General features: G+C 48.2%; 1 long non-coding RNA gene across 2 annotated transcripts in view; it reads right to left on the bottom strand.

The window, feature by feature from the left end:
* The window catches only part of LOC140385781 (uncharacterized), a 72,853-nt gene extending 65,482 nt beyond the window's left edge, over positions 1–7,371 (bottom strand). The window contains exons 1-2 of one of the 2 annotated variants that reach the window (XR_011933475.1): positions 6,474–7,371; positions 2,228–2,412 (exon numbers count right to left, since the gene is read on the bottom strand). This is a non-coding gene — a long non-coding RNA (uncharacterized lncRNA). Of the gene's footprint in view, positions 1–2,227; positions 2,559–6,473 lie in introns of those variants that run through there. The other variant, XR_011933474.1, reaches the window with a different exon arrangement.
* Positions 7,372–7,613: the final 242 nt, after the last annotated feature.

Raw genomic sequence — 7,613 nt, forward strand, 5'->3', positions numbered from 1 at the left:
GCAGCGAAACTCACAATCAATGGCAACAAGAGATGGGGGAACAAATGTTTTCACAGAATTTACAGTGCAGAAGGAGGCCATTCGGCCCATCGAGTCTGCACCGGCTCTCCGAAAGAGCACCCCACCCAAGGTCCACACCTCCACCCTATCCCCATAACCCAGTAACCCCACCCTACACTAAGGGCAATTCTGGACACTATGGGCAATTTAGCATGGCCAATCCACCTAACCCGCACATCTTTGGACTGTGGGAGGAAACCGGAGCACCCGGAGGGAACCCACGCACACACGGGGAGGATGTGCAGACTCCGCACAGACAGTGACCCAAGCTGGAATCGAACCTGGGACCCTGGAGCTGTGAAGCATTTGTGCTATCCACAATGCTACCATGCTGCCCGAAAAATCACTTGTTGTCACAAGTAGGCTTCAATGAAGTTACTGTGAAAAGCCCCTAGTCACCACATTCTGCGCCTGTTTGGGGAGGCTGGTACAGGAATTGAACCTGCGCTCCTGGCGGGTTCTCAATATCTCACTATCTCAATAAGAGTGAGATGTTTGTGGTTCAGGCGATGGGACAGGAGGGGTGACTGGGGGAGCTGCCGTTTAGATCAGTAGGGGGTAGCTTTAGGTACTTGGGCATCCAACTGCCGCAGGAATGGAACCGGCTGCATAAATTGAATCTGGCCCGGCTAGTGGACCAAATGAAGGACGATTTCCGGAGATGGGACATGCTCCTGTTGTCGCTGGCCGGGAGGGTTCAAACGGTGAAAATGACGGTCCTGCCGAGGTTCCTATTTGTATTTCAATGTTTCCCCATTTTTATTCCGCGGTCCTTTTTTAATCGGGTCAATATGGTGAGCACGGGCTTCGTCTGGGCGGGAAAGACCCCGCGGGTAAGGAAGGTAATGCTCGAGCGGAACCGGGGAGAGGGCGGGCTGGCGCGGCCAAATTTTAGCAACTATTACTGGGCAGCTAATATAGCCATGATCAGGAAGTGGGTGGTGGAGGAGGGGTCGGCGTGGGAGTGTGTGGAGGCAGCTACTTGTAAGGGCACCAGTCTGGCGGCGTTGATACCTGCACCTCTGCCGCTCCCGCCGGCGCAGTACTCCACCAGCCGCGTGGTGGTGGCGGCCCTGACAGTTTGGGGCCAGTGGAGGCGGCATGTGGGAGCAGTGGCAACATCGGTCTGGGCCCCAATTTGTGACAACCACCGGTTTGCCCCGGGGTATATGGACGGGGGGGTTCCAGTTATGGCGGAGAGCGGGGATTGAGAGGATGGGAGATGTGTTCATAAAGGGGAGCTTTCCGAGTATGGGGGCGATGGAGGAAACGGTTGGGCTTGCGAGGGGAAAGAAATTCAGATATCTGCAGGTCCGGAACTTCCTTCGTAAACAGGTGGCAAACTTCCCGCTCCTACCGCTGAGGGGGATTTCAGGATAGGGTAATTTACTGTCTGCATTTCTCAAAGGAAAATGAAAAGGTGAAAAATGAAACCATCTTGAAGTTGATTCTTTTGTGTGTTTTTTATTTTTTGGGGGGGGGGGAAGGTCTCATGGGAATGTTGCTTTCAGAAATGTTTGTCTGCTCAAGTGGCTGCAGTGATGTCAGAGTGTGGGTGGAGCTGAGCTCTGGCTCTGGTTTTTAGTTTCGCTTTGAGGAAAAGCTTGGGTGTGTCTGTGTTTTTTGGTTTTGTTTTGGTGTTGGAGCTGAAGCCAGCCAAAGGTGTAATTTCGATCTCTCTGCCATCTAAAGACTAACTCTAGATCATTTGGTTAATTCAGAGTGATAACTGCTCTCAGTGGAGACTTTTATCCTGATATGCTTCTGTAAAAAGGATTTTTGTCTTATGGATGTTAAAAGGAAAGTTTAAGGATTACGGAGAGTTTTGTATTCTTTGGGGGGGGGGGGGGTATTTGAATTAATGGTTGCTAAGATGTTCACTGTATGTTTTAAAAAGGTCAACTGAGTTCATAGAATAAACATTGTTCTGCTTTAAAAATTACTTTTCAATTTCTGCTGCAGAACACCTGTAGAGTGGGCCGTGTGCTCCCCATACCACAATCTCGTAAAAGTCGTGGGTCAGGTGAACTCCATGATACACCTTGGGGTTCTCTAAACCGTGGCCCATAACAAGTTAATGTTGGAGGACGGGGTGGCCTTGGTAGAATGCTCTTTCAGAGAGTCGGTGCAGACTCCATCGTGTTGTCAGGCTTCTTATTGTACTCACCCCAGTCCAACGCGGACATCTCCACATCAGTGTAGGGGGAGACAGCTCCCTGTGGTTCATTCTTGTTCCAGCTCCTATGATCCTTGTCAATAATGGTGGACAACCTGCAGCGGTCGCCATCTTTGTGAGGGGCAAAGATCAAAAGGAAATTTCACAACTGGGCCAACAATCAATCACCGTCCGTTCTGAAACAAAGAAATATAATCCATAGCAGTCGGACATGAATCATGTTTTACGCGGTTGCATGGGTTCCCGGGCTTGACATTTTTCCGTCGTCAATTGCCGGCCCAATGATGATAAATATGGGCGCGCTCTGCGCATTCGGACCCGCTCCCGCACTGACGCATGCGCATCGCTCTCCCCGGATCCACACACTGATCTCCCCGTCCAAAGGGATTCCCGCTCTGCGCATGCGGCACTTTCTGCCCAGCGCGGCGGTTTAGAATGTGAGGAGCGAGGAATATGGAGGGTTAATTGTGAAGGAGGAAAGTGGAAGGAGCATCGGGAGCGGGAATGGGGAGGGATAATTCGAAAGCGGTAGTTAGGATCAGGTAAAATGGGGAGGGATAATTGAGAAGCGGTAATGAGGAGAAGTAATTGCGGAGGGGTAAATGGGGGAGGGGTAATTGGGGAGGGGTAATGAGGGATAATTGGGGAAGGGTAATTGGGTAATGAGGAGTAATTGGGGAGGGGTAATGAAGAGGAGTAATTGGGGAGGGGTAATGAGGGATAATTGGGGAAGGGGTAATGAGGAGGGGTATTAGGAAGAGGAATGGGGTGAGATAATTGGGAAGGGGGATAGGAGGATGATTTGGGAGAGCGAATGGGGGTGGTAATTGAGGAGAGGAATTGGGAATGGTGATTGAGGCATGCAGAGGGGAGATTGGGAAAGGGAATGGGGAAGGTGTAATGGTGGAAAGTAATTGGAAAGAAGAATGAGGAGAGGAAATAGGGCGAAGGAATGGGGAAATGGAGTACAGAAGGGTAACTGGGAGGGGTTATGGGGAAGGGTAATTCGGACATCGGTCTGTGCATTTGGAGTGGAGGGGAAATTGGGATGGATATTTTTTGATAATGAATTTTAAAATTTGGAGGTTACAATGGGGAGAGATAATTGGGGGAGAGAAATGGGAAGGGTAATTTTCAGAGGAAATAGGGATGGGGTAATCCAGACAAAGAAAGGTAATTGAAAGGTGAAGGGTAATGGATAGTTGTAATTGTGAGTAGGTGAAAGGGTATTGTATTGGAGAGAATAGGGAGGTGTAATGGGGAATCCTTAAGGGGATGTGAGGGAGACCTGTGAGGGGTTAATGAGAGAAAGTGGAAACAGAGGGGTGTGAGGAAATGATAGGTGAAATAAAGTAGCAGGGAGTTAATCAAGAGGGATAGTGTGTGTGGTGATATGCCTGTGAAATTGCTAAAGGCCAGGGTTTACAAGCTCAAAAGTGTCTTCTCAAGTTCACCTGACTGACAACCTTTATGTTGAATTTGGCTAGGATGAGCACAAAACCCTTCGCTGCAGGTGTGATTCATCAGACTTCCCAGACATTTAAATCAAAACAAGGTTTATTCTAAGAATGTAGTTAACATATATATCTATAAACACAGCAAGTGTTTTTATCAATTACAAACATAAAGACACCACACAGTAATCTATGCAATAATACGTAACAAATTCCCCCTTAACTGTTCCAATTCAATAACAAAATCCAATGAACCAAACCCCTTTTCAAGGGTGTGGTCCAGCACAATGCATTCCCACTTGAATGGGACTGGTCCTTTCCCTGAGATTCTGGTCCAGTCTCAACCAGCAGATTCAAACTCTTTCCGGAAAGTAAACTATATCTTTAAACTTACCAAAGCAGTTAGCTACAACCACATGTTTTTTTTATACTGGAACAGCTTTTAAAATGAAAACGTAGAAGGACAGGGAAAAAACACTAATTTCTCCTTCTGTTGTACAAAACAGTAAAACTGAATCAGAAACCCAAAACACCTCGCACCCACAGCCCAGCTCCACCCACAAAATGACATCACTGAAGCCATGTGATCAGACAAAAACATTGCTTAAAGGGACACACATGACAATAGCATTGCACATAGTTAGCAGGTGACATCATACATTGGTCACGGGAGGTGCGACACTCGCCAGTTGGTAGTAAGGCCTACAACAGGACAGTCGTATATAGGGTAGTTCCAGGAGAGTTTACGGAATTCAAATAGTAACCTAGTCTGCATAGTATTCTATTCATCAATCATCCACATGTTCATCAATCATACATCATTCTAGTTAAGTCACCAGGTGTTTCGTGTACATCATTGCACCGGCAAGGTCACAGAACACAACATGGTACAACGAATGTTGATGGTTTAACTGTAACAGCAGAAAGGATGAACTGCAATCGGCCGGAGAACGACAAAGAGAAGATTCTTCCACCGACCTGGCGAACGACGGCCATTGGCGACTCAACGCATCGAAACAACGGTGAAGTTCGAGATGGAAGGTTTGAAGGCACCCCACCAGCTTCATGTCTCGGGTAACGGAGACGAAAACCGGCACGTTTGTAAACCGCAGTTTAAACTATGTTTTAGCCCTTGGTCTGCAGGCACAGCCTGACGAGAGGGGCGTTGCGTTGCTGCTCATGGTGGCAGGTCGAGAAGCAATCAAAATCTACAATACTTTCTCTTTCGATCGCGAAGAGGAGAGCAAGAGCTACAATGAGGTGATCAAGTACTTCGATTGGCATTGCTCTCCGAAAATAAATTAAAAACTTGAAAAATACATTTTTCGAACGCGTACCCAGGAACCATGCAAATCTTTTGACAGCTTTGTAACTGACTGGAGGCTGAAGGTCCAGTCCTGCAATTTCAGTAATCTAAAATCATCGATGATCCGTGAGCAAATTGTTTTTTGCATATCGAATTATATGATTGTTACGAGAAGCGGACCTGAAATTGGGAAGATTTGCCATGCGAGTGAGTTGGCTGTACAGCAGATCAGGAACTCAGTTTGAAACATTTTGGCACCAACATGGAAGAAGACGCCAGCGCCATCAGTGCTGTGACTCAGTTCAATAAAAAAACGTGGTCTCAGTGTGGGCAGCCATTTTTAGTGGCCGACCTGAGCCGCCATCTTATGCCAGAAATATGGCAATCAACATGGCCCAAGGCCATGTCCAGCATACGGAAAAGTATGCTCCAGGTGTGGCCATACAGATTATTTTGCAAAACAATGTTTTTTGCAACCTATTACAGACCTAATCAGATCAGTCACCGCAGTTGATGAGATGCCCCTGGAAGAACAGTTCTTCATTGATCTCATTTCAACCAAGGACTTGATGAGTCCAACCATAAAAAGTGAAGAAGTTTTCCTGAGCAGTCGTCGAATTTATAGTGCAGAAGGAAGCCATTTGGTCCATCGAGTCTGCACCAGCCCTTGGAAAGAGCACTCCACTTAAGCCCACACTTCCAACCTATCTCCGTTACCCAGTAACACCGTCTAACCTTTTTGGACACTAAGGGCAATTTAGCATAACCAATCTACCTAACCTACACACCTTTTGACTGTGGAAGGAAACCGGAGCACCCAGAGGACACCCACGCAGACACAGGGAGAACGTGCAGACTCCGCACAGACAGTGACCCAAGCCGGGAATCGAACCTGGGACCTTGAAACTGCGAAGCAACTGTGCTAACCACTGTGCTACCGAGCTATTGCGACAATAGTAATAACAAAGCTGATACCATCAAAAGCAGATGGACAACTCCTAGTGTTGATGAACATGGGAACTAGGGCTCTTCTGTCTGCCCAATTTGCACGGGCTCCATGTTAAACTGGAAGTTGTCGAACAGCCGATACACGACAGTGGAAAGGAGATTGAGTCACAGGGTGTATGTGAACTCGAATAATGGGTGCACGACACAACTCACATGATACCATTTTCTTTTATGGACATGAACAGCGAGTCCATCATAGGAGCGAATGCATGTGAGGCCCTGGACTTATTTGAGCGGCTTTGTGGCCAAACGATTACTGCGACTCTCAACAAGATATGCTGCCGCAGTTATTCGATGAAAGTCCACTGAGAAATGTCACACTGAATACCATCAAAACGAAGCCAAAGCATGAGGGTCTGAGTCCTCGTAAAATAGTCATGAAAACTACAGCAAAACCAAATGACTCATTCAGTCCTCCTGAAGTTGCACAGCACAGAGTGTTAAATAAAAGTTCTGCAGCAAGACTCACTCATGACTTTGAAATTGGTCGTCTCCTGCATGAACACACAATTCCATGTGCAATGTCGTACTTTACAGGTCGTCTTTGCAGATGATACTGACTCTGAAGGTGAAGATTACGTTGATAATTACGAAGACCATGAATACGATGAAGAAAATAAAGGCTCGGAGGGTGAGCCAGATGAGGACAACTATGAAACGCTAGTCAGGTTGTTTCGTGGGAGTGATGGTGAACTAGATGAGGGATCCTGTGAAGCACTGCTCCGGTGGATGGGCAGGAATGACGAGGTGATCACAAGGGACGCCGAGTCTCCGTAGGACAAGAGGTGTGAAAGGTCTAATATGGAGTATGCAGAGACTGAAAGTGTGTTAGCAGGAGCAGACACTTCAGATGAAAACGACTCAGCTGTGAACAAATTAATAACGGAAGATATAATACCCATTCTGATTGAGTGTGTGAGTGTGTGACTGAGAGTGCATGTGAGTTCACGAGTGACTGACTGCATGTTTATGAGTGATACATGCATTTATGTGTGGGGCTGCATGTTTGTGGGTGGGTGCATGTTTATTTCTGGGCGAGTGCATGTATTTGTGCGTGATGTGTGGGTGAGTGTCTGTCACAGATTACATGTGTGATGTGTGTGTATATGTGAGAGTTTCTGTGTCAGTGAGTGTGTGTGTCAGAGTGCATGCATGCTTGTCTGAATGATCTCCGTCTGCCTGATTCCCCTCGTAGCCCATGAGCTCTGCGTGTTCCCACCATGGCGATTGGAGTTCAGCCTGTGTCTGTCTCCGCAAAGCCCATGGCATGATGCCCCCATAGCTGATTAGTTGGGACAGAGTGATGCCCCCACAGCCGCCTTTCCCTGTCTCCATCCCGCTTCACGGCCTCCCTCGGGGGAGGGGGGGCGGCTTGAGGCGCGTCTCCCCCACTTTGAGAGCTCGGACCGAGCCCCACCCCTGACCCGGGATTGACCCCGCCCCTGTTAACTCCGGTCCGGCCCCAATTCAGTCAGGCCCTGCCCCAGTTCACACCGGCCCCGCCCCATTGGCCGGGCGACCCCGCCGCCCTCTCACCGGCGGGGCCCACAGCTTGATGACGTCACAAAGTGAGAGCCTGCTGGCGGAGGCGGCCCCACCCCCTTATTAG

The sequence above is a fragment of the Scyliorhinus torazame genome, chromosome 11 (genome assembly GCF_047496885.1).
Source record: "Scyliorhinus torazame isolate Kashiwa2021f chromosome 11, sScyTor2.1, whole genome shotgun sequence".
Classification (NCBI taxonomy): domain Eukaryota; kingdom Metazoa; phylum Chordata; class Chondrichthyes; order Carcharhiniformes; family Scyliorhinidae; genus Scyliorhinus; species Scyliorhinus torazame.